General features: G+C 37.2%; 1 protein-coding gene across 9 annotated transcripts in view; it reads left to right on the forward strand.

The window, feature by feature from the left end:
- Nucleotides 1–22,826, forward strand: part of NRG1 (neuregulin 1) — a 998,992-nt gene that overhangs the window by 935,355 nt on the left and 40,811 nt on the right. The gene's annotated exons all lie outside the window — the stretch shown is intronic.

Raw genomic sequence — 22,826 nt, forward strand, 5'->3', positions numbered from 1 at the left:
TCTGTAAAAATAATGTCAGGTCTTGTTTAAATATGAAAATTGTTGAGTTTAACCCAAACCACCAGCATCACTAATAAATCACTTAATCTTCTCCTTAAAAACCAGAGAACCTCAAATTTGGAAGAAATCTGGAATTGTTTGAGGTCTAATCCGGACCCTTATTGCCATGAGTCCCACAGAAGAAAAATTGTTAGTCTATGCTTCCTTTAGTTACAAAGAAATGCCCAACTTGCCAAAGTTTACCCATTTTATCTTTGTTTAGCTCTACAAATTTATTTATATTTTCAGCCGAAAATTTGTGTTCCTGTAGCTTCCATTAATTTGACCCAGTTTCTACCCCTTAAATACAGAGTGGGGCAAAAGTAGATTTATAGTTGTTCATTGGAATATAATATGATATTTAATAAATAATAATACAAGAATAAACTCTGTGTTTCCCATACTCACAACTGTAATCCTACTTTTACCCTATCCTGTATATAAATGTTTCATATGTTCAGCTTTGATATGTTTGAAAACCAATACCATTTCTCCAGACTCTTCTGCAACAAGCCCCAATTTCATCTACACTCTTTACATGGTAATATTTGAGCCTCTTTTTGAAGGCTGTTTTATATGACGGAGCCTGGCATGCATGGTAGCTAAGGGAAATGCAGATATGATGACCAAACTCTCCCAACCGCTTTTTCTGGGCCTCCACAGCAGGGAACCTGCTAGCAGCATTAGAAGCGCATAGCTTGAAAAATGGTCTCTGCACTCTTCTCTTTAACCCCGAGCGCTCCGGAGTTCCCTCTCCTCTGCAGTGCTCGTGCTGAGGTAGAGCAGTTCTATTGCAAATTCAGTCTAATTTGGGGACTCCAGATGTGCTTTTACCTCCACAGCCTAGTAAGACTGACAGACTTGGGATGCTGATGAACACCTGATTCTAGAATTTGTTCATTAGCTGGCCCTGCACTGCTTACAGCCCGAAAGCAAGTCTTTTCATTGACAGCATTATTGACTCCTAAGTTATTATTGCCTTGGACTTGAACCCTGAGACCATCAAAACAAAAAAAGAGGCAAGAGTATGAGTGTATATGTGTGGGGGTATATTTTGTTAGCTTGAAGTGAGTTTTGATTTGAAAGCTTCCCCCCATTCTCCTTGGTTCAATCACAGCAGAAATGGAGTAGAAATCCCTGAGGTACAGCAGCAATATAGTAGTGTAGTTCTCATCTTTTTTTATAAATCCAGTTTCAGGAATGAAAAAAATACATTTTCGTGGTTTGTTTTTATGACTGTGTGTGTGTGTGTGTGTGTGTGTGTGTGTGTGAGAGAGAGAGAGAGAGAGAGAGAGAGAGAGAGAGAGAGAGAGAGAGAGAGAGAGGGAGAGGTATTATACACCCTCTTCACAAAGGAAACACTAAACATGCTGTATACTGTTAACGTTGCCTGATAAGTTACAGGACACCCAGTTAAATTTGAATTACTGATAAACAATAGATAATTTGTTAGTTTATGAATATCTCTAATATTGCATGGACATACTTACACTAAAAAATATTTACTATTTATAGGAAATTCAAATTCAGTTGGTTGTCCTGTGGTGTTTTTTTGTTTTGTTTTGTTTTGCTTTTTTTGCTAAATCTAACAGTCTTGTTTTCAAGTGGGGCGTGACAGCTAGTGAATCCGGCGCTGGAGAGGGAACTGTATTCCTAGGAAACTGAGCCCTGATAGAGTGTCTTTTAACCTTTAAGAAAGAGACTCTTGGTTAGTAAATGGCAGAAGGAGTCTCATTCCTTCTTGAAACCCACAAGGCAAGGAGTCTGGAGCCAAACACAAGGGAAGCATCTAGGATTTTCCTTTTCCAGGATCTGTGGCTGAGTCAGACAGATGGTTTTACAAGTGGTCAGGAGTGGAGGGAGCCAGACGGCCAGGGGAAATGATAAGCAGTAGAGAATGGTCCAAGCCGGGAATATCAAGTTTATCACTAAAGATAAAAGGTGTAGGCCTGGGCTATAAATCAGGGGAAAGAAAAGAAAGAATGGGATTCTGTCAGGAACCCAAACATGGAGGGGTGGATAGTGGACAGGATGGGGAGAGATTGGCCTGATGTTAAGCCACAGGGACAAAGTAGACACCCACGAATGTAAAGGATATGAGTCAAGTAAAGAGGAATTTGCTTGCAGAGATGAACTAGCAAATGAGATAAACTGGACTGATAAAATTCATTCAAAACAAAGTTTAAATTCATATAGCAGTTTCATAAATACTAAATCTGTCTCTAATGGGCCTGAGCTAATAGTAAGGTAGTAAAACCAAAGGTCTGTGACTCTCGGGGAGAAGCACACCTTGGATGAGAAATGTACCAGGATATTTTAATGTTATTTGTATTTACAAATAAATCATACATATGTAGGCATAGACATATTTGAATATTTTATATCTTCTCTCATTTATCTTTCCACTACTAGATAAATGAGACTTATACATATCCGAGTAGAGAAACAAGTTAAAAAGAAAGATAGCTTTCTTAATTTATCTGAGACACTATGCTATATGCCACCCAGCAAGTCAGATAGGAAAAGGCTTCTGTGTATAGTGGGCACTTAGGTTATTTTAAAAGCTGAACTTGAAAATTAAGAACTTTAAGAAGTGCATGAGTTTGTATAAGTGTAAGTGTGGGTATGCTATCATTTCCTAAGACTGCAGAATTATGAAATAACAATAATTGCCCTAACCTGTTTGGCTCAGTGGATGGAGCATCAGCCTGAAGACCAGATAGTCCTGGGTTCAATTCCGGTCAAGAGCACCTGGTACCTCGGTTGCTGGCTTCTGCCAGGCCTGGGCCCTGGTCAGGGCTTGTGCAGGAGGCAACCAATCCATGCGTTTCTCTCACATTGATGTTTCTCTCTGTCTTTCCCTCTCTCTTCCGCTCTCCCTAAAAATCAATAGAAAAATATCCTCGGGTGAGGATTAACAAGTAAATAAATAAAATAAAATAACAATCATTTACTTTAAGGAAAATTTGACCAACATTTTCACTTAGGGATGTCAGTCTTTAATTATGATAAATGGTGCAGGCCCTCAAAAAGATTCAAAGAATCCCTTCGTAGTAGTCCTTAAGACCTGGATATTGAAGTCCTAAAAAAGGATTGGAGGTTTCCTTTTAGAATTTTAAGTTTTCTCAAATAATATTTTATCAAATACGAGTTTCAAATCTATAATTAAAATTCAGTTGGTTATTAAAGCTCATAATCAAAATTAATTCTGTAGAATAAGAAATCAACAGAAAGAAAGCTTTAGAAATGAATTTGTTTCTTTGTAGATAAATACTAATGAGTTATTATAAAAATTAATATTTCAATTATTTAGTTTACAAACTATTATAAAATCCATTTTTATTCCAATATTATCAGAATGTTCTGAAATAAAAATCAATCCATATAAAATACATTTTAAAGTAAAGTGTATGTTGTGCTTGGATGTAATGCTCACTCATTACTTGATAAATGGTACTTTCAATTCACTTAATTAGAATAATTCATAACCAGTGATTAGATATAGCACAATTGCAATTACATTTCTATGAAATAAACATGTACTATCATATTTATATTGACTAATAGTAGTAGCAACAAAATATTACCTAAAATCAGTAATAATAATGGTCTAGGATAAGAAATTATACAGACTTGAGAGCTGGACTCTCTAATCTTTCATCATACTCTTGAGAGAGGGGACAGGAGGAGCAAATGTCACTATAGGAAAGCACTTCCTCAAAATTGTTCAGAGCAATTCAGAAGGAAAAAATTAGCCAGAGATTGTGTCAATGAAATTGAATGTGAAATAAAGTGGTACCTTAACTGTTCAGGCAGTTGCACTTGTTTATATTTCATAGCCAACAATATTTAGAATTATATGAATGAATTTCCATATTAAGTGTTACAATATTTCCCCTTTGACTTTTTAAATTAAAATTATATTATAAAATGGTTTAAATACAACTTCCTGGTGTTTTGAAGCTATGTACTTCAAAACAAAAACACATAAATAAACATATGTCTAAAAGGTTCATGCTATTTGTGTTTTGTGTCTTTTAGGAGGAATGTAATTTTTAGTGACATTAGGTTGATACCACAGCTCTCTCTCAGAAAATTGAGATTCTACAGTGGGGCCTTGACTTACGAGTGTCCTGACTAACGAATTTTTCGAGATACGAGCTGTCTCTCGGACGATTTTTCGCTTTGAATTGCGAGCTAAAATTCAGGTTACGAGCCAGCTTCAGATACCCCACCGCTAGTTGGCGCAGCGAACGTTACAGTGAACGCCACAACATCAGCTCAGCATCACGTGTCTCACTCATTCACTTTTTGATTTGACATACGAGTAATTTGAGTTACGAGCTCCATCACGGAACGAATTAAACTCGTAAGTCAAGGCCCCACTGTATCTTGAATAATGCTAGTCCAAGCTTTAAAATAAGAATGTCTAAGACTATTAAGTAGCTACAGACCCTCTTCTTTCCTGCCCTATCCCGAGTAGCTTCTTAAGTTGTAAGGTCAAAGAATTTGTGGGGATTTTTAAGCTATGGGGGCCCTTTTAAATAAAATATTCTTTCATTATCATAGCTGATTGGTAAACCATAGTTACATAAACTCCCAAAGGTTAAATTTTACTTACATAAAAAAACCTCCTAAATAAGCTTTCATTTCCTAATTTATATTATTTTATGTTATCATAATCTGCAATAATTTTGGAAATGTTCTTAAATGATTTTACATTTGCCTCTAATATAGTTGACACCTATTATTGAGAAAGGCCTCTGAAATAATGCAAGTAAAAATAATGAATAGAGGGGAGTAGCTTTTTCTCTTATGTCTCAGAGAATCATGAATTAAGGATTCTGAATTCTAGAAGTCAAAGGTCTTTCAGAGTTTGACCCCACATGAAGAATTGTTAACTGGAGATCCATGGAATAACTATGAGTTGGCTTCAGAGGCGAGGAGATCCATAAAATCTCAAAATTGTAGATGGTTTTTATTTGCACATGTAAACAAAAAGCTGCAGCATTCCCCCGATTCTGAAAGAAGTGTATGGCCCTCGAAAATAATAAGAACCACCATTTAAAATTCTTCAGTGGGCTCTTGGAAGGCACAGGGACTTTGTAATCAGAGTTTGAATCTCAACTGAAACTTTTCATCTGCAGGACCCTGGCAGACTCTTTAATCTCTTTGAAATGTTGTTTACTTTCTGATAAGTGGGAGAAATAATACAGAATTTACAGGTTATTGTGAGCGCTTTATGAGGTAGGTCATGTATATTTTTTCCCTGGCACATTAAAATCACTCAATAATGATTTTCTTTCCCTCAATATCTTTCCTCAGAGATGATAGAAGTAGTTAAAGCAACTACATGTTAAAATGAGATTGTCTTCTCTGTTGCCCATCACACATGAGTATATCTAATACTGCACATAGGAGTTGCCTGTCCAAGGCAGATTTCCATGTGGATTTTGTAATGGAAAGCAGCCACATCAACTGCAATATGGCCCCGGGTGACACTTGACATTTATATGGTGACTTTTTAATAAAGTAATTGAAATGATCACCTTTTCTTTTTATTTTGGAAAAAACAACCGAAGAGTGTTGACTGGCCTCTGTGCCGAAGCTTCCCTTTCTGCCTTCAGAGCTTTTCTCAAGGACATGAAACACTCTTCCTAATTACTTTTCATTGATTTCTTGACATTTCTTCTTAACATTGACTGCTTATTTTTAGGAAATAAAGGATGCTGAGCTAAAAATGCTAATGGTGCTTTTGAAAGCACGAAGTTCAATATTTTAGTCACATCTCTTACACGCACGTAAATAGTTTAAAAAACTATATAACCATTTTGCTCTGTGCCTCCGTTGTCTTATTTGACTGCAGAGATAAATATAACATTCTGTGATCCTCAGATTTCTTCCATAGCTTTAACTTATTTTAAACAAATCACTGGCTTATACTGCAACATTTCAAATTTTAAACAAGTGAAGATAAGACTTAGTACAGTCAACTGAATAAAAAATTAGTAAAAGTCTATTGAATAGAGAAGCAGTTGTTGAAAATTAAGCAAATCAACTCTATTTTATAAATTCTTATTCTAATTTTGTCGTCATTTGCTCTTAGTAAGCATTTTAATCATACCTGCCACTCTGTCTGCAGCACTAGTTTTTTTCTAGGGATGAGTATGTAAAGCAAGTCTGATTAGATGATCTGTGCATGTAACTTAACCGAAAGAAAGCTGTCTTAGATTTAGAAGAGTCTGTTTTGGTAAGAGTTGCTCATTTAAATTAATTGGTTTTCAGGATTTAACTTTCAATTAGGGATGCTACCACAAGACCCATTTTTTAAAAATATATTTTATTGCTTTTTTATAGAGAGGAAGGAAGAGGGATAGAAAGTTAGAAACATCGATCAGAGAGAAACATCGATCAGCTGCCTCCTACACACCTCCCACTGGGGATGTGCCCGCAACCAAGGTACATGCCCTTGACTGGAATCGAACCTGGAACCTTTCAGTCCGCAAGCCAACGCTCTATCCACTGAGCCAAACCGGTTAGGGCAAGACCCATTTTTAAAACCTGTTTGTGGGAGATTTATATGTTAGTGAAAATGAGTTTAAAGAAAATGACCAGTCAACAAAATGAACCCCATTTCACATGTCACTGGAAATAACTTTTCATTTTATATAATGTATGTGCATCTCCCATAAACACACATTTTTCTTTCTTTTCCCCTATCTCTTTGCTGACTACAATCAGTTATGAAAAGAACTAGTGGTATTAATATTGCATTGAGGTCAATCAGCGATCTTATGCAAATATTAAATATTGTGCAGGCATCATAACTAAATTTAGCATTTCATTTGGAATAGTTCCCGCTGTCAAACTCCTCAAAGATGTCTAGAACTCAGTGCATTTCTATTTGTATATGCATCTATATGCACATGCATAATTTCTTTTACTTTGCTTTATTAAAAAAAAATGAGGTCTTTTTTAACTTTTGTGATTACTAACACATGCAATTAAAAGATTTTCCTAAAAATAATTTTTAAAAGAAAATGAGACTGATTTGAATGGAAGTTAAATAGCATCCATTACCACCCTGCAACAAATTTCTGACAACTTTCCTAATTTAGACTAAACTATCCAGGATAGGTTTAGTTTTCTAGTTCTTAGGAAAGCTAACTGAAATGATAATCATTTTATTCTGAAACAGAAAATAGAATACTGGATAACATGGACTGAGCATTTTCCCTGAGCTAAGAACAAAATAGCATTCGTTTGACTAACATCGGCCTCCTGTCCTCTGCTAAGAAAGCATAATCTAAAAGTAATATTGTAAGAGTCATTTCCCTGGCACACAGTTTACAAACACTGGCAAATATTCCGAAAGTGACCCTTTCTGGAAGGTAGAAGAATATGGCTTCTCTAATAGCCTTTGGAAAGAATTTCAATTTTTTTGTTGTTTGTTTATTTTTTACTCCAATATCAGATGTGTAGCTCTGGAATGAAAGAATCACGAGAGAGAATGCGTTAGCGGATATATTGTCGGCCTTTCAGTCAACCTGCCTCGGGTTTCTCTCCACGTTGTTTGTTGTACTGAGAACAAAGGCTTGCTATTTCAGCACTGTTAGCCTCAGTTTCTTCATCTGTGAAAAGGGTAAAATGTTACCCATTTCTTAGGACTGTTGTGATGACTACAAGCTAGAATATCTGGCACACTGTACTTAATGACTATGGGTCTTCTTGTTCTTTGCTAAGAATTATATTGCCTTTACCATGTAGATAACTTTTGAGTTTTCTTCAGCATTTATTTCCCCTCCAAAAAAGGGAAGGATCAGAAAGAATAAAAGCAAAAGACATACCTTTCCAATTTACTGCAAACATTATCAATGCCAGACACCTACTGCCTTAGGTGAATCCGATTTCTACTTCAGAAGATAAGCTTGTTGAAGAAAAAGACACAGTAGATTTTTTTTATATAAAGAGGAAGTGCTTAAGAAGAAAATATAGTATGCAGAGAACTCTTCCCTCTTTGCCATCATGCCTTTTCTCTCTGCTTCTTATATCTTTTGTGTTTTCCTCTCGACCTGCCTTGAAGATCACCATAAAGCCAGAACATAGTAGACAGCATGCTCAGTGGAAGTGGTAGTTGTGAGCATATTTAACATGCATCTTTGGACTTTAACTATTTGCTTCATTGGGATATATTTTAGGGTGGGTTGTGTTTCTAGAAATATGACTACTAAGAATGGGTGGATTTATATCTCCTGCAATAAGGCAACAGAAGAGTTATTTTATTCCCAGAAAGACGACAGTGATTTTTAAGATTTTAAGGTATGATGCATATTGGGCAAAGGAATTCACCTAAGTAAGTAGTGACCCTTTTCCTCATACTTTACTCTTTGAGCCAATAATGACTCTGATTCTTCAGTCTCCTGCACTTTGTAGAAACCACAAGCCAAACAGTAGATTATAGACCTTAGTTCTAGCATGTGAAAGAATCAAGACGGTCTCTCTGGCTTTAATACTTCTGAGGCAGAGATGGGCAGTTTCTATCACAAGTAAAGAAGATAGTCTGATTTAAATTGTTGTAATATATTTTTTTTATTTTTAAAATTAAGTTTTATTTTGGATGATATACTTAGTGGGAATGGCCTGTAAAGAGTTTAGTAGCCTTCGACAGATTAATAAGCAGGCCTTTTTGTTATTATTTTTTTGACAAAAGAGTTGGACATAAGGATTGAGAGAAGTGTGTTGGGGAATTGACATTATCTTGCTAGTTGGCAGCAACTGTGCATATTCTTCAACTTCTGAAAAAAAAATTTAAGAAACTTATCTCTTATTCTAAATTATGCCTGAGGAATTAGAAATGCTACACATAGCAAGCACTAAATTTGGAATCAGTACAGATCTATGTCATCCTCATTAAAATGATTACTGATCTAATTTAGAACATATCATTTTTACCTCACTAAGTCATCAACTTTAGTTGAGCATTGAGGGCACAGTCTCTTTGTTATTTTGATTAGAAAATGTCCCTGATTATTTTTAGGGCTGTACGGTCAAGACTTGAACGCCACCCTGGTAGTTCTTGTAATCGCTTACAATGATGATGGATTGATTCTATCTGTCTGGACCTCTGCTCCTCAAGTCCGGTGATCTAATAATAGTTGGGACCTTGTTCTGACTTTGGGCTATGCTTAGTTTCCAAGTTTCTTGTAAAATAGAGCAAAAGTTTTAATAAATTAGATATATTTCTTAACTTTAGAATTGTATCATTCATGACTTCTTTTTCAGGGTTGCTAAAATGGTCAGCAGTGTTGTCCTTAGCCCGGAGCACTAGTCCCACAAGTCAGAAGATATACCTCACTTCCTACTCAGTCACCCTCTCTCTTTTGACCTTTATATATATATACTTAGTCTACCTCTCTCATCTATAGGCTGTGATTCCAGGGGTGTAGATTACATTGTCCATTACCAGATTGCATTTCATGAGGATTTTTCAATGTCTATAACTTTCTTTGTTGCCATGTCACTATTGTTATAGTTTTGCATGGGAAACTCCAACTTCATGTTAGGATTTGAAGCTAGACTTTACCCATAAATAGAAATTTTTCAGCCCAAAGAATATGGTGTATTCAACAGGAAGAACCAAATAGAGGAAAGTAACCGCCTTTCACGTTAGCATCAGAAGTCCTTCCAATAGCTGTAAATCCTCATGTGACTGTCTAAATACATCACAATCATCTCAGACCTTCCTAATTGAATTGAACTTCAGATTCACAGCTAGGTCCCCAGAAGAGCTAAGTTTTCACAGTGCCAGCATGCTTTCTATTGTCTCCTTCTCTCCCACACATCCTTCATAACACTGCTTTATTTGCTGCTGTTGTTTACTTTTTCTCTGACATTCTGGGTAAGTTCTTTTTATTTTTAAATATGTGCAGCCAGCATTTTCTGGAGATATTGCTATGGGTTTGCCAATTTCTCGTTCTGACTCCAGAAGAAATATTTTGACACTCTGCTTTCATTTATAATTTCCATCTGTTCACCCATGTGTTCTACTTGTTCACCTTTGAACAACTAAAATGTGTCATTTACAACTAAAATAATTCACAGATGAAATGGTCTTCAAATCTTCAAAGCAAACAAACATACAAGCAAAAATGAAAACTGACAAAATTACCAAGTGTGTATTTGGAGGATTGAATTTATCAAAGGATAAAATTGAATTTAAAAATAAATAAATAATCATGCATTCTAGTAGTATTGTTAACTAATGAATTTGCTTATATTCAGTCCACTTAAAATTATCTTTGATTTTATGATGAATTAATATCAAGTGATGAGACTAGAACAAACAAAAAGTCTACAAAAAAAGTGGCCGGGGGGGGGAGGGGAGGCGGGGGGGAAACTCTGGGATATCATGGGCACTTTTCTAGCTCTAGGAAAAGGGCTTTTTGATTACAGAAATGATGAGATTTAGTTAAGGGCAAAATTCCCTACTTTCCTCACTTACCAATGAATCCTTCAGTTCCTGTCATTTCTTTTACAAAAACAAAGACACTGAAGAATTTAAAGCAGCCTTTCAATCAATGGGTGACACAGTGCAGTTTGATTTTCCCAAGTAAGGTAAGCCACAGTCACAGGCACACATATATGTATGCATTAGCACATGCATGAATGCACCTGGGCGCGCGCGCGCGCACACACACACACACATACACACACACGTGCATGAAAAGTTCTGGCAAGTGCGAGTTAGCTCCCTAAGCATGAACTTTATGCACAGTCCAATGGCTGTGAGGGATCCATGTAGCTATTCAACAGATTCTGATAAACTTTTAATGGAGAACAGCATGAGGGACAATGAAGGATTGCTGAACTCTTGCCACATCTGTCTGGTCTGTCTGGTAATTAAGATCCTTTTTTTATTATCACCATTTAATTCCGGGGACTTGTGTGGATTCTATAGAACAATGCCTCACTTTCCTGAGTTCTTCAGACTTTGAGAAAAATACTGGCATTAGAGTTTCTAGTTTATAACATTGGGCATTAAAATGTAAGCTTAGGGGATTCTTAACAGAAAGTGCCTCCACCTGCGACTGGTGGCTATGAAAAGACAGTTACATCCCTGTGACTGTGTCCAACACTCCAAAAGGTATGTAACCAAGAAAAATCTCTGAGTCTATCAACGAAAGTGTCCTATATTTCCCAATTCTTCAGAAGTAAGAATTTCTTAAGGGGAAAGCCATGAATAAACCAGACGTTTTCAAAGACGAGGGTCAGAGGTCTGGTTTCTTCTTATTAACAAGAACTCTTGCCAAGGAAGACCTTGTGTTCTGCCTAGAAACAGAACAAGAACTTGCCTGTCATCTGCAAACTCTCCCTCGCTTCAGGAGCTAACTAACTGCATGTCTCCCCATTGTGGTGGGCACTGGATTCTGCAGTTTCTCTTTTTAAAAAAATTGTTTTAATATTTTTATTGTTGATAGTACTACAGATATCTCTCATTTTCTCCTCCTTTTCCCCTCTCCTCCCAGCCCCAACCCACACCCCCCAGGCCTTCACTATACCCTGTTGCCCGTGTCCATGGGCTATGCATATAAGATAAACCAAAGAACTTATAGATTCTGCAGTTCTGAACTGGAAAATTCTCAGTAGGTGTTGGCAATGCCTAGTTGAGCAGAACACCAGTGCAATTTTTTTACTAGACGTAACATTATGTGCTGCAAAGTATTTGATGTCTTGAAAGCTTAAGAATAAATGACAAATCTTAACTGAAGACACTTGACCCCTTTATGGGAATATGAGGAATTAATTAGGCAACGTGCCTAGGATTTGGTGCTTTGATTTTTAGGTGGCTTTGCAGAGCCATGGTTCCCTTTCAGCTGGTGTGCTGAACAGCCATGCTTTCCCGCTTTACCTTGTTTTCTTCATTAGCCTTTGGGTAAGAAGCACCTCAGTGATGGATGGAAAGAGCCAAGATCTGTACTAAACACATACTTGCAGTGTCTACAAAATGGTTTATGATTTAAAAGGGGAAGACCTCAGCCATGCTGAATTATGATAGCTCCAGGAGATGGAAGTGTTTTATTAGTCCATATACACAGATAGATATATTGCCACCAGGAAAGAAACTAATAAATTATAACTAAGAGCTTATGTGTGGATCTTCTTCACATTCCCTGCTTCTGGCAGTGCAGGGAAACAGCCAGGCAAGACCCTGGCCTCTACCTTTTTTTAATGATGTGATTCAACATGGCCTTTTTCAGTTTTAAGTATAAGCAGAATGGTTTCTATTGAGTTCTTCCAACAACCGAATGATGTATAGACATGAAACAGACAGGCCAGATGATGAGAGTAAGACGCTGAGCACATGGCTCCAGTTTTTAAAAAATATTATGTATTTTAGAAAAAGAGTTCAAAGTGTGCACCTGTCTGTTTCCATTGAACAGTACGTTTTAATGCCAACAGTAGAAAAACAGGTGCCTGTTAGGTAGGAATATAGAGGCCCAGAAATTCAAAACAACAACAACTAAAAACAAAGGCTTAAGGAAAGCTTTATGCATAATGTAGTCGAGGCTAATTTATCATTTTGGCCCATTGCCTGTAAAGGCAATGGATTTGCTTATAGTATTACCTCCCACACTGCCTTCATCTCTAAAAAGTATATGCTCTTTAGAGAAACAAAACCTGTTATGAACTAAATATTGTGAGTCCAGCTTAGTCCTTTGGGGGCAGGGCAACATTTTCTTGAGATGAAGCATTTAAAATTATGTGTTTCTCCAAAACCTTGTTTTATTCCTGCTCAGATTGGTTATGTGTAAATGACAATAACTGTATTGAAAAAAGTTAGATTTCCTTGTGTTACTTGGTTACTAGAATTTGTGCTGGGAACCTAAAAACTGCAGATACACATTTAATAACACATCACGTTACAAGGAGAGGCGTTTTGCTATTCTGATCACGAACCTGGGAAAAAAGGAACTCCTGGGAATTCTGGGAAAATGTGAGGACTGAAATTAGCCAAGTGTTGCAGAGCAAGATTCATATGTTTGAACATGCTTTTACTGCTTCATTCCTTTATATGCAGTAACCTTTCACCTCAGTGGGGAAAATGTTGTGCTTATGGAAACAGAATCTGGCTATTTATGTTCAAGACCATCACACAAAGCTAGAATTGCAGTAATTCAGCTAATGGTATGTAGCAAAGGGCAGTCTGGTGTTTTAGAGTCACAGAGGTGACAGTCTAAGAAATAATATTCAAGCCCCTGTGTTTGAGAGCCACTGATCAAAGAGACCTGCTCAAACCTGGGACACCGGGGAGATTGTATCTGGATTGTCTAGACCCCATTTTCCTACACGTTTATGGAGGCCTCTTTATGCAAAATATTGAATGTTTAGATTAATTATCTGAAATCATTTTCTGTCATGAAGGTGCTCGCAGGACTTTTAGGGGACATCCCTGCCTTGATCATCTGTGTAACTTTGGCACTATCTATTCGCAGTGGGGTCCTTTATACCAACAGGCAAGTGGTATAGTCACCTGAGAAAACCATCATGTGACTTGGCTGTAACGTAGACATTTTCACTTCACTATACAATGGAGTATTGAATATTGAGAATGGGCCTCAGTCCACCATGGGTGTTTGTCCACCATGGGTGTTTCCTAGACTGCATAGAGAGTAATGAGAAAATCTGCGTTAAGCAGTTTGAATGCCTTAGAAAGAGGTGAGATACAAGGTATGAAATACAAATGAGCTCCAGCATTTAGCTCCTACCTAATTTGAATGTATATAAATACATTATTTCTTACACGGGCCCCTACTTCTTTCCCATTATGAGTGTGCTAGTTTGAGCAATCTTTCTCTCTTACCTAGACCCTTGTAATAGCTTCTTTACTAGTCTCTTCATCTCCATTTCCTCCCCTTTCAAAGGTTAGAGAATAGATCTTTAAATCCATTAATTATGGACCTACTCAAACACCTAACTTTCTTCATGGTAAATATTCATTCCAACCAGGTTATCAAGGACTTCTCTGATATGGATGCATTATTATTGTATAGCTTCATTAACTTCACCTTTGTATTTATAATCCATATCCTAGTCAGACTCAATTGCTGCCTTTCACTGAACAGAACATTCATTTTTCTATCTCCACAAATTCATTTCCTTTTCCTCTTAATGGAATGCCTTCTCCTCCCCCAAGCACAGACCTAGTTCCACTTTTTAATATATTACCTATTCTGTATATTTATTGTTAGATTCACACCTGACAGGCCTAATTGATTTACATTTCCTTTTGTAATTGTGAATATAATCCCTTTATTTCATTGGGTTTTCTTGCTAGTGAATACTAGTATCCAGTCATATCATCTTCAAATTATGATTATTTTATCTTCTCATTTCCTACAGTTTTACCACAATATTTTATTCCTACCTTATTGCATTGGTTAGAGCAATGTTGAATAATAGTATAGCCTGGGTTTGCCAATTGCATTTTAAGGTGTCTTTTAATATGTTCTTCTGACCTGTACACTTCCTGTAAATTAGTAGTTGTATCTGAATGTTTGATTAAATTCAGGTTTGATTTTACGGATAAGAATATTTGACAGATGGTTTTATAGAAACAGATTCTTAACCTCATCAAATGTTAATTCTACATCTATTGAAATGACCATATGGCTGTTATTTTTGGCTATGGCACAATTTTACAAATTTTTTTGAAAGAATTTGCCTTAGAGTTTCTATATTTTTTACCTTTCATCTACTTCCATTTCTAAATTTGAGTTCACCAAATGACTGAATCTTTGATCAGCCCTCTTTGCTTTGTTGGGTCCTCAAAACATTTGACTGATTTGGAAAGTGACAGATGAACATTTTCTATATCGACCCAACCTTCTCCCAACAAAATTGATACTGGTAGGAAACGCAGAGTACAGTGAAGAATGTGTGCCTTCTACTTGTAACCTGAGGAGATCTATACATATAGGGTGTCCCAAAAAATGTGCACACACACGTTGAATAATTATAAAAGCAGTGTTTATTAAAATACATTTTATTTTCAAAATTGAGCCATTAGCTATTAAAGTGTATATATATATGTATATATATATATATATATACATTTTTTGAGATACCCTGTATATCAAATTAAGCCTGTCACATGGACTGCTAATATCTGCTTTGCAGGCTAAGTGGATTTTAATCTTTTAGAATAGGTATTGATGGAAAAAGATTCAAGGGATAGCTTGAAACTTTGTTGACTCCCAGCTATGGAAATTTTAGACTCATAAAACTGTCAGTGATTAGTAGAAAATGTATCGCAGGACTGCAGTTCTGGAGTTTGGCTTTTTAGATTATTTCCTTTGTAAGGAACAAAATGTAACTTTCTTGTAACTTTATCCCATCAGTGATCCACTGTGGGAAGAGACTCTCCCTCTTTTTCAGAAAAGCTGTAACATCATGACATCCTACAAGGCATTTATGCCACTGAGATGTTGCTCTCAGAAGCAGCAGACCACACTGATTACACTGGGTCAGGAGTGAAATGCACTGTCAGGACAGGAAAAAAGAAAGAAAATGAATAACAACTTGTATGTCGGAAAAATAACCCTTCTTGACAATTTTCTTTTTCTAAAGATAATACTATCTAATGGTACCATATCATTTGTTCAACGACTGCTGGGAACCTAAGACTCTGCTTTCTGTTTAGCTACAAATGAGATCAGTGTTATAACAAAAATTATAATTTCGTTTTATGAGGAGAAATACCCAAAGGTCCCTTTTCATTCTGCTGAAGAAGGAAGAAATAATGTTAGGGTGTGCCCAGATTGCTTGTGAGAGAGAGACCGAAAGGCAATCTTATTAACCGGCTTCAGCCCCAAAATCATTTAATAAAATAGAAAACCAGCATTGCCTGATTCTCCTGTGTGACCTTAAGCAGCCTTTCCTGTGTACTTTTGTGAAATCTTAGCTACAGGTATTTTATTAAAGACCACAGAATTATTCTTTTGAGACAATTTGTATCCTCTTTTTAAATATGGGCTAAACTATAAAATATGTTAAGGTTCTTTCTGGTCCCCCATTCTTATGTGTGTTTAAATGATTCCAAAGCCCAAATTCATTGTTTAAACCACTTAATCTTCACTGGCCTTAGTGTCAACTTATTCTTTGGACAACACTCACCTTGTAGGTAGTCTACAAACCTCTAAGTACTTCCACCTTAGTTCCATAAAGTGTGATGTCCTAATTCTACTTTAGAAAGTTCTGGTTCCCTTTGTGATCTCATCATGACCCATCCCTGGCTTTCCTTTTTGTTTCTTTAGCAGAGTTCAGTAGAGGAGACACCGAGGAGATAGTTTGTGGTTTTTGGTTTTTTTAAAGTATGTTTTTCATTGATTTCAGAGAGAGGAAGGGAGAGGGAAAGAGAAAAATCAATGATGAGAGAGAATCATTGATCGGCTGCCTCATGCATGCCCCCTACTGGGGATCGAGCCCAGAACCCAAGCATGAGTCCTGACCAAGAATTGAACCTTGAACTGTGACCTCCTGGTTCATAGGTCAATACTGAACCACTGAACCACACAGGCCGGGCAATAACTACTTTAAATCACAATGTTGACTCTGGGAAACTCCAAGTGAGCACAGGTTTCTGTTATCTCCCCCTGTCATTTTTTTTCTTTTTCCTTTTCAAGTACCTTTCAGCATAGGGTTGAATTACTACTCAGGAAAAAAAGATGCCCACCCCGAATGACAGAGCTTGAGTAGTTCTGCTTCTGGCTCTGGACTTTCCCTTTGGAAAACCAGTGTGTCTCCCGTGGCACCTGCAGAAGCTGCATTAGGTGGCACAGCATTTCCGCTCGGCTTCTGCTCCAGAGCTTCACTCGCAGGAGCCACAGAAGCACTTTTTGGCCAGTGGGAGCTCTAAAGCGTCCAGCATGGAATTGCAGAGGAGCTGTATTCCGAGCAAGGATCATAATTTCAGATTTTTTAAACTGGGAGATCAAAGAGTGAGAAAGCAGGCAGATTTCTAAATCTATAGCCAATGAAGATCTCACAGGTAAGGTTTTAAAAGCAACAACCTGAAATGTTGCAGTGAGTGACAGTTGTATATTGGAACATAAAAAATGTTAACTTTGTATATTTCATTGAGAAAATACGGAGCTCGTTTAATGTCCTGCAAGTAGATCATTAAAAATTGTCCTAAAATGCCGAAACCGGTTTGGTTCAGTGGATAGAGCGTCGGCCTGCGGACTGAAAGGTCCCAGGCTCGATTCCGGTCAAGGGCATGTACCTGGGTTGCGGGCACATCCCCAGTGGGAGATGTGCAGGAGGCAGCTGATCGATGTTTCTCTCTCATCGATGTTTCTAACTATCTCTCTCCCTTCCTCTCTGTAAAAAATCAATAAAATATATTTAAAAAAAAAAAAAAAAAAGAATTGTCCTAAAAACTGCTCATAAAAGACATTCTCTTAGGGAGGACAGGATCTAGTGATTGCTCCTCGGGTTAAACACTGTACAATCATGCTAATTCCTGCTAATTGTCAAAGAAGAATAGAGTGACTTCTTATCAGCAATTTGCATTTGTGTAATGGCCCTGGTCTGTTGCTGCTGTCTACTTCACTGATAAGGAAAACACCACTTAAAACAAGCAAGAGAGTAAGCCTTCCTTTCTAGCATTATTTTTTTAGCCTGCCTTGAGCAGCAAAAGCCTAGCCTTCTACGGGAAATATTGTGTAATTTTGTGGGAAGATATTTAGCAATAGAACAGAGAATATTTAATTAATTCCTAATTTTTAGTCCATATATATATATAGAGAGAGAGAGGTCTGGTGGGGGCCTGGCCTGTGTGATCAGGCTGAAACGGGCTCTCCGACATCCCCCAAGGGGTCCCAAATTTCGAGAGGGCACAGGCCAGGCCAAGGTACCCCACCAGTGCACGAATGGGCCGGGGAGGGACACGGGAGGTTGGCCAGCTGGGGAGGGACTGAAGGAGGGCTCCAGGGCTTGTCAGCCTGTCTCGCACAGTCACAGCAGTATACTAACCTACCAGTCAGAGCTCTGCCCCCTGGTGGTCAGTGCACGTCAAAGGGAGCGGTTGAGCGGCCTTAGCATAGCCGTAGCATATTATGCTTTGATTGGTTGAATGGCCGACTGGACCACCAGACACTTAGCATAATAGGCTTTTATTATATAGGATATTTTTAAAAGGCAGGCTTTTAATAACTGCTTTTATCACCAGGTTAGTCATACAGTTACAATAGTCTATATATTTTTAAAAGTATGCAGTCAAAGATAATTTCCCCAATGTTAAGTTATACTATGGATGTCACAGTATTTTTTAAACAGTTTTATAGGTTTTAAACTGTTGAAATGACACAATATTGTGAGTGAACTTAATTCCTATAACTGGCAAGTTCAGTCAGAAATATTAAAGAATTATGTGGATTTTGAAAGTTGAAAATAATTGCACATTTAAGATGTTAGGTTTTCCTTTTCTTTGAACATGAATTGTTCTTCCATTTATTTTTATAGGCAGTTTTAGTGACAAGCAGTTGTGATAAAGTTTAAATTGAGTAGATTACTGATACTTTCTGCTTACAATCATGCAGTGGTTACCCTTCCAAATTAGACCATCTCTCTTCATATTTCACAGAATAATAATTCACTAAAAAACAACACTTGATGCTTGATTATACAGAATTTCAGAGCCTGTGCAGAAATGTTTTAGCTTCTCTTTGATCCCTATTCAACCATTAGTAACAGGAACAGTAAGATATATTTGTGTGCAGCATTGCAGCTGAAGACTTTTCTCACACTTCGCAGCCACCCCGAGATATCTCAGTTTTACACCGAGATGCCTGAGGCAGGTTAGCTGGACAGGAGTCACACAAACACTAACTGGTGAAATAGGGCCTTAACTAACTCCAGTGTTTAGTTCACTACATTTTGTCTATAAAGGTCTCCTTTTAGGGAGAATTGTTCAGTCTTACAATTTTTAACCTCAGTAACTCTTGTTGTTATCATTATGCCTTGCACATAATAGGCAATTATTAAAGAATAGTGGAAAGAAGGTAAGGAGAGAGGAGGAAGAAAGGAAGCAAGAAGGGAAGGGGAGAGAGGGAGGGAGGAAGGAAGGGAGGGAGTCCGTCAGTATGTGGGGTATGGGATTTGGAGAGTCTGGAAATGGTGATCTTGGTCTCCAAAATCTTAGTCCTGATCTAAATTGCCAAGAGAGACCAGGTCAAGAGTGAAATACCCCAAAGTGCATTCTCTGGTAACAAGTTACTGCTTTACCATTATTTATACTTTCTTCCTTATAATGTAGTTGCAAACATCTAAGGAAAGTGTGTTCATGGCAAACATAAAAGGAGTGAAGTTTTATTTTGCACTGCTCCTAATTGCTGGTCACTTAACACAGTGGTTCTCAACCTTCCTAATGCCGCAACCCTTTAATACAGTTCCTCATGTTGTGGTGACCCCCAATTTCATGGTTACAAATTAAACATAATTAAAGCATAGTGACTAATCACAAAAACAATATGTAATTATATATGTGTTTTCCGATGGTCTTAGGCAACCCCTGTGTAAGGGTCATTCGACCCCCAAAGGGGTCACGACACACAGGTTGAGAACCGCTGACTTAACACTTACTAGAAGATGGCAGACTCCCAAATTAGGACAAGCTACTCACACAGCGGGGGAAGCAGGGTTTATTAAGGACTGAATAAGAGAGATCTACTTCACTTCCTTCTAGGGACAGCTATGAGGGTCTTCTTTTATATATTGAGATACATTCTATCTGCAAAACCGTTAGCTTCACCTCTAATAAATTCCTCCGAAAGCTCCCAGGAAGAATGGGGCTGCCACAGCTTGGTTTAAGGGGCTGCTTTGTCTGTTTCATTAATTTCTGGCAGAATTACCAAATGGTCTGACTTCGCAATACAGCGTGTGTAAGTCAAAGAGAAAAAATATCACTGCAAAATTAATAGATCTGCTTAGGACTGAGTGTCCACTTAGTTCAACTAAGGAGAATTAAAAAAATAAAATAAAATGGCAAAAATGTGAAGGGAGTACATATCACCATCCCCATCCAGGCTCTTCTGACAATTACAACGTACCCCTGTGTTAGTCTGTTGGTTCAGAACAGCTGTCTCCAGTCAGTTCACCCTTTGCATCATCTGGGAGTTCTCTGATGCTTTACAATTCCATGATCATTTTTGTTCTCACTGCTATTAACCGATTAAAGGGCCAAGTACGATAGTCTGTGACCTTATGAGTTAGTTGCTACTTCATTGTCTTCAGGAATTATTTTACTATCGGATAGCCCACTGCTAGTTTCAACTAATGATCTATGAACTGTTCAGATGAATGTGTCATAACTTGGAGCTGCAGAATAGCATTAAAAGGATAATCATTTCAAGGGGAAATATTTCTAAAAGACTAAAAAAAAAATAGGAATTATTTCTAGTATTAGCACACGTTTATTTATCTTGCCTATATGATAACACAAGATCAGAAAGTCCAAGGAAGAGGTATGGTGCATCTGTCTCTTGCTTGTATCACTGCTAACCTTTATTGTTAGCTTACAACTTATATGGAGTGTCTGCTTTGGGGGGGATGTTGGTTTTGTTATTTTTAGCAAAAGCCTCAGGATTTGTTCTGAAAGAGCCTGATACAGTGTTTGCTGTGCAGCATGGGTGAGGGGTAATCGGTAGAACCTGTCAGGGATTCAGACCGCTGGGGGCCACTTGAGGCTCTGAGTTCCTCTGCAGGGACGTGAGTGGTGACAGCACAGGACAGGTGGTCCCTTCTGCACTGTCACCTGGGGCAGCAAGGATACCCTGCCCAATTTTTCATCCCATGCAATCCTGTCAGCAGTTGAAAGTCTTAAGCACAAAACCTTTAACACTGAAGGCAAACTTCCTCCTAATATTTTTTAAAAAGCAATTGCCATGAATGAAAATATTAACACACAGCACCTAAGTAAGCAGTTTTTGGCATTCAAATATAATATTATGTTAAATTATGTTATGTGATGTATAGACATGTTGAATTTTACAGACCAAATGTTGCCAATGACATTCCCTCATCCTGATAACGATGATAAAATATCGCTGATAAGGGAAGATTAAGATCACCTCTCTCCTTACTCTTCCCGGTGCCTTTTGTTTGGCTTGTAGACCCGTGAAGGATACCTTGAAATGCATTTTGAAAAGAACTTTTCGTTTCAATAAAAATACAAAAAAATGAACCATTTTTAATTATCCATACTAATAACTCAAAAGAACATGCATCTTTGAAATCCCCAAATTTTCATTATCAAGCTTTTATTTGATTAATGAAATAATCTACTTGCCCAGTATTATACCTGCTATTATTCTTTGAGTGCCAGTTTTGTGCCAGTTTCTTTACCGAGATTATTTATAATCTCTACCAATATTCGGTAAGAGAGCCATTGCCCCTGTTTTCTAAATGAGAAAATTGAGCACCTGGGTGGTTAAATGACTTACTCAAGGACACAAAACTAGTAGAAGGTGGGATTTGGGCCAGATCTATCTGCAAAGTACAAGTCATTTCAGCTGTCCTTGCTGTTACCCCCAAAGCCATGCTGAGAACAGCGAGATGGCCCCAAACCAGGCCTAATTTTAAAATGGGAGAGTAAGAGGCAGGAAACGTCTTGAGTGATTCAGAGGCTGATTAATCAGTGTTTCTACCAGGTAGAGTAAAAATCAAGCAGAGTTAGAGGAGAAGCTGTGTTAAAAGTCAAAACAAAATGTGAGCTTGTGAAGGAAATGCAAAAGAAAGGCAAAAGAAAATGGGAAAGTAATACACAACAGGTTAGATAAAAGTAAACAGTCATCTGAATACCATATGCAGATATCAAAATAAGGATAAGGAAGACAAGGATTAAAAATCACAAAGAATGATCGGTAGACAAGAAAAGCATTTTATCTAAAGGTGGCCTTTTTTTTTTTCTAAGAGTAAATGGAATCTTCATTGGCTGGACATAGTGGTGTTTTTTTTTTTGGTCCTGATACACATTATGTACATTAGGATGCTTTGAGTTGAGACTGAATATTGCCTGTGTGTTCCCAGTGATGTGGGGAGACATTCTGATACTAAATGCCCTTCGAGTGTCAGGACTTAGAACTTTGGCTTCATTTAATCCATGCACCTAACTGTGGATGCATCACTGTGAAGTTTGATAAGTAAATATCAACCTTATTACATGAAGATATTAAAAACCATAATTAAGACTAATTTCTACTCATGATTCAAAATGGGTGAATATTATTGTGCTTAGTCTACATATTTAGCAGTATTAGACTGTCTTTCCATTTCCTCCAAAGTATGATGGCAGTTTGACATTTCAAAAAATATTCTGATGAGAAATTAGAATAGAGTGGAAATTTTGAAAATAATGCCCCCCAACCTATATAATATATATATATTCAGTTGATATATAATTTTTCATAAGGAACAAATAAGCCACCTTGTATTTTTTTGCTATATATTATATATAAAAAATATGGTCAAAATGCATATAAAACATAATTTTTAAAATAAATAATTTTATCAATTAGTTGCCATTTAAAATTGAGATCTAAATTGAGTTGCACTGACATGACTTCATATCATTATCTTTGAGCCTTCCTGGAAAATGCATTTTACTTAAAGACAATAGATCTGCTCTTTTTCAACTTCCTTAGAAGATAAACTACTGGTTATAAAAAATCTTGAGCCCTTTTCCTATTACTGTAATTAAATTAACTAATAATAGTTACCCTTTCATAATT

Source organism: Myotis myotis, unplaced genomic scaffold, assembly GCF_014108235.1.
Source record: "Myotis myotis isolate mMyoMyo1 unplaced genomic scaffold, mMyoMyo1.p scaffold_m19_p_3, whole genome shotgun sequence".
NCBI lineage: Eukaryota > Metazoa > Chordata > Mammalia > Chiroptera > Vespertilionidae > Myotis > Myotis myotis.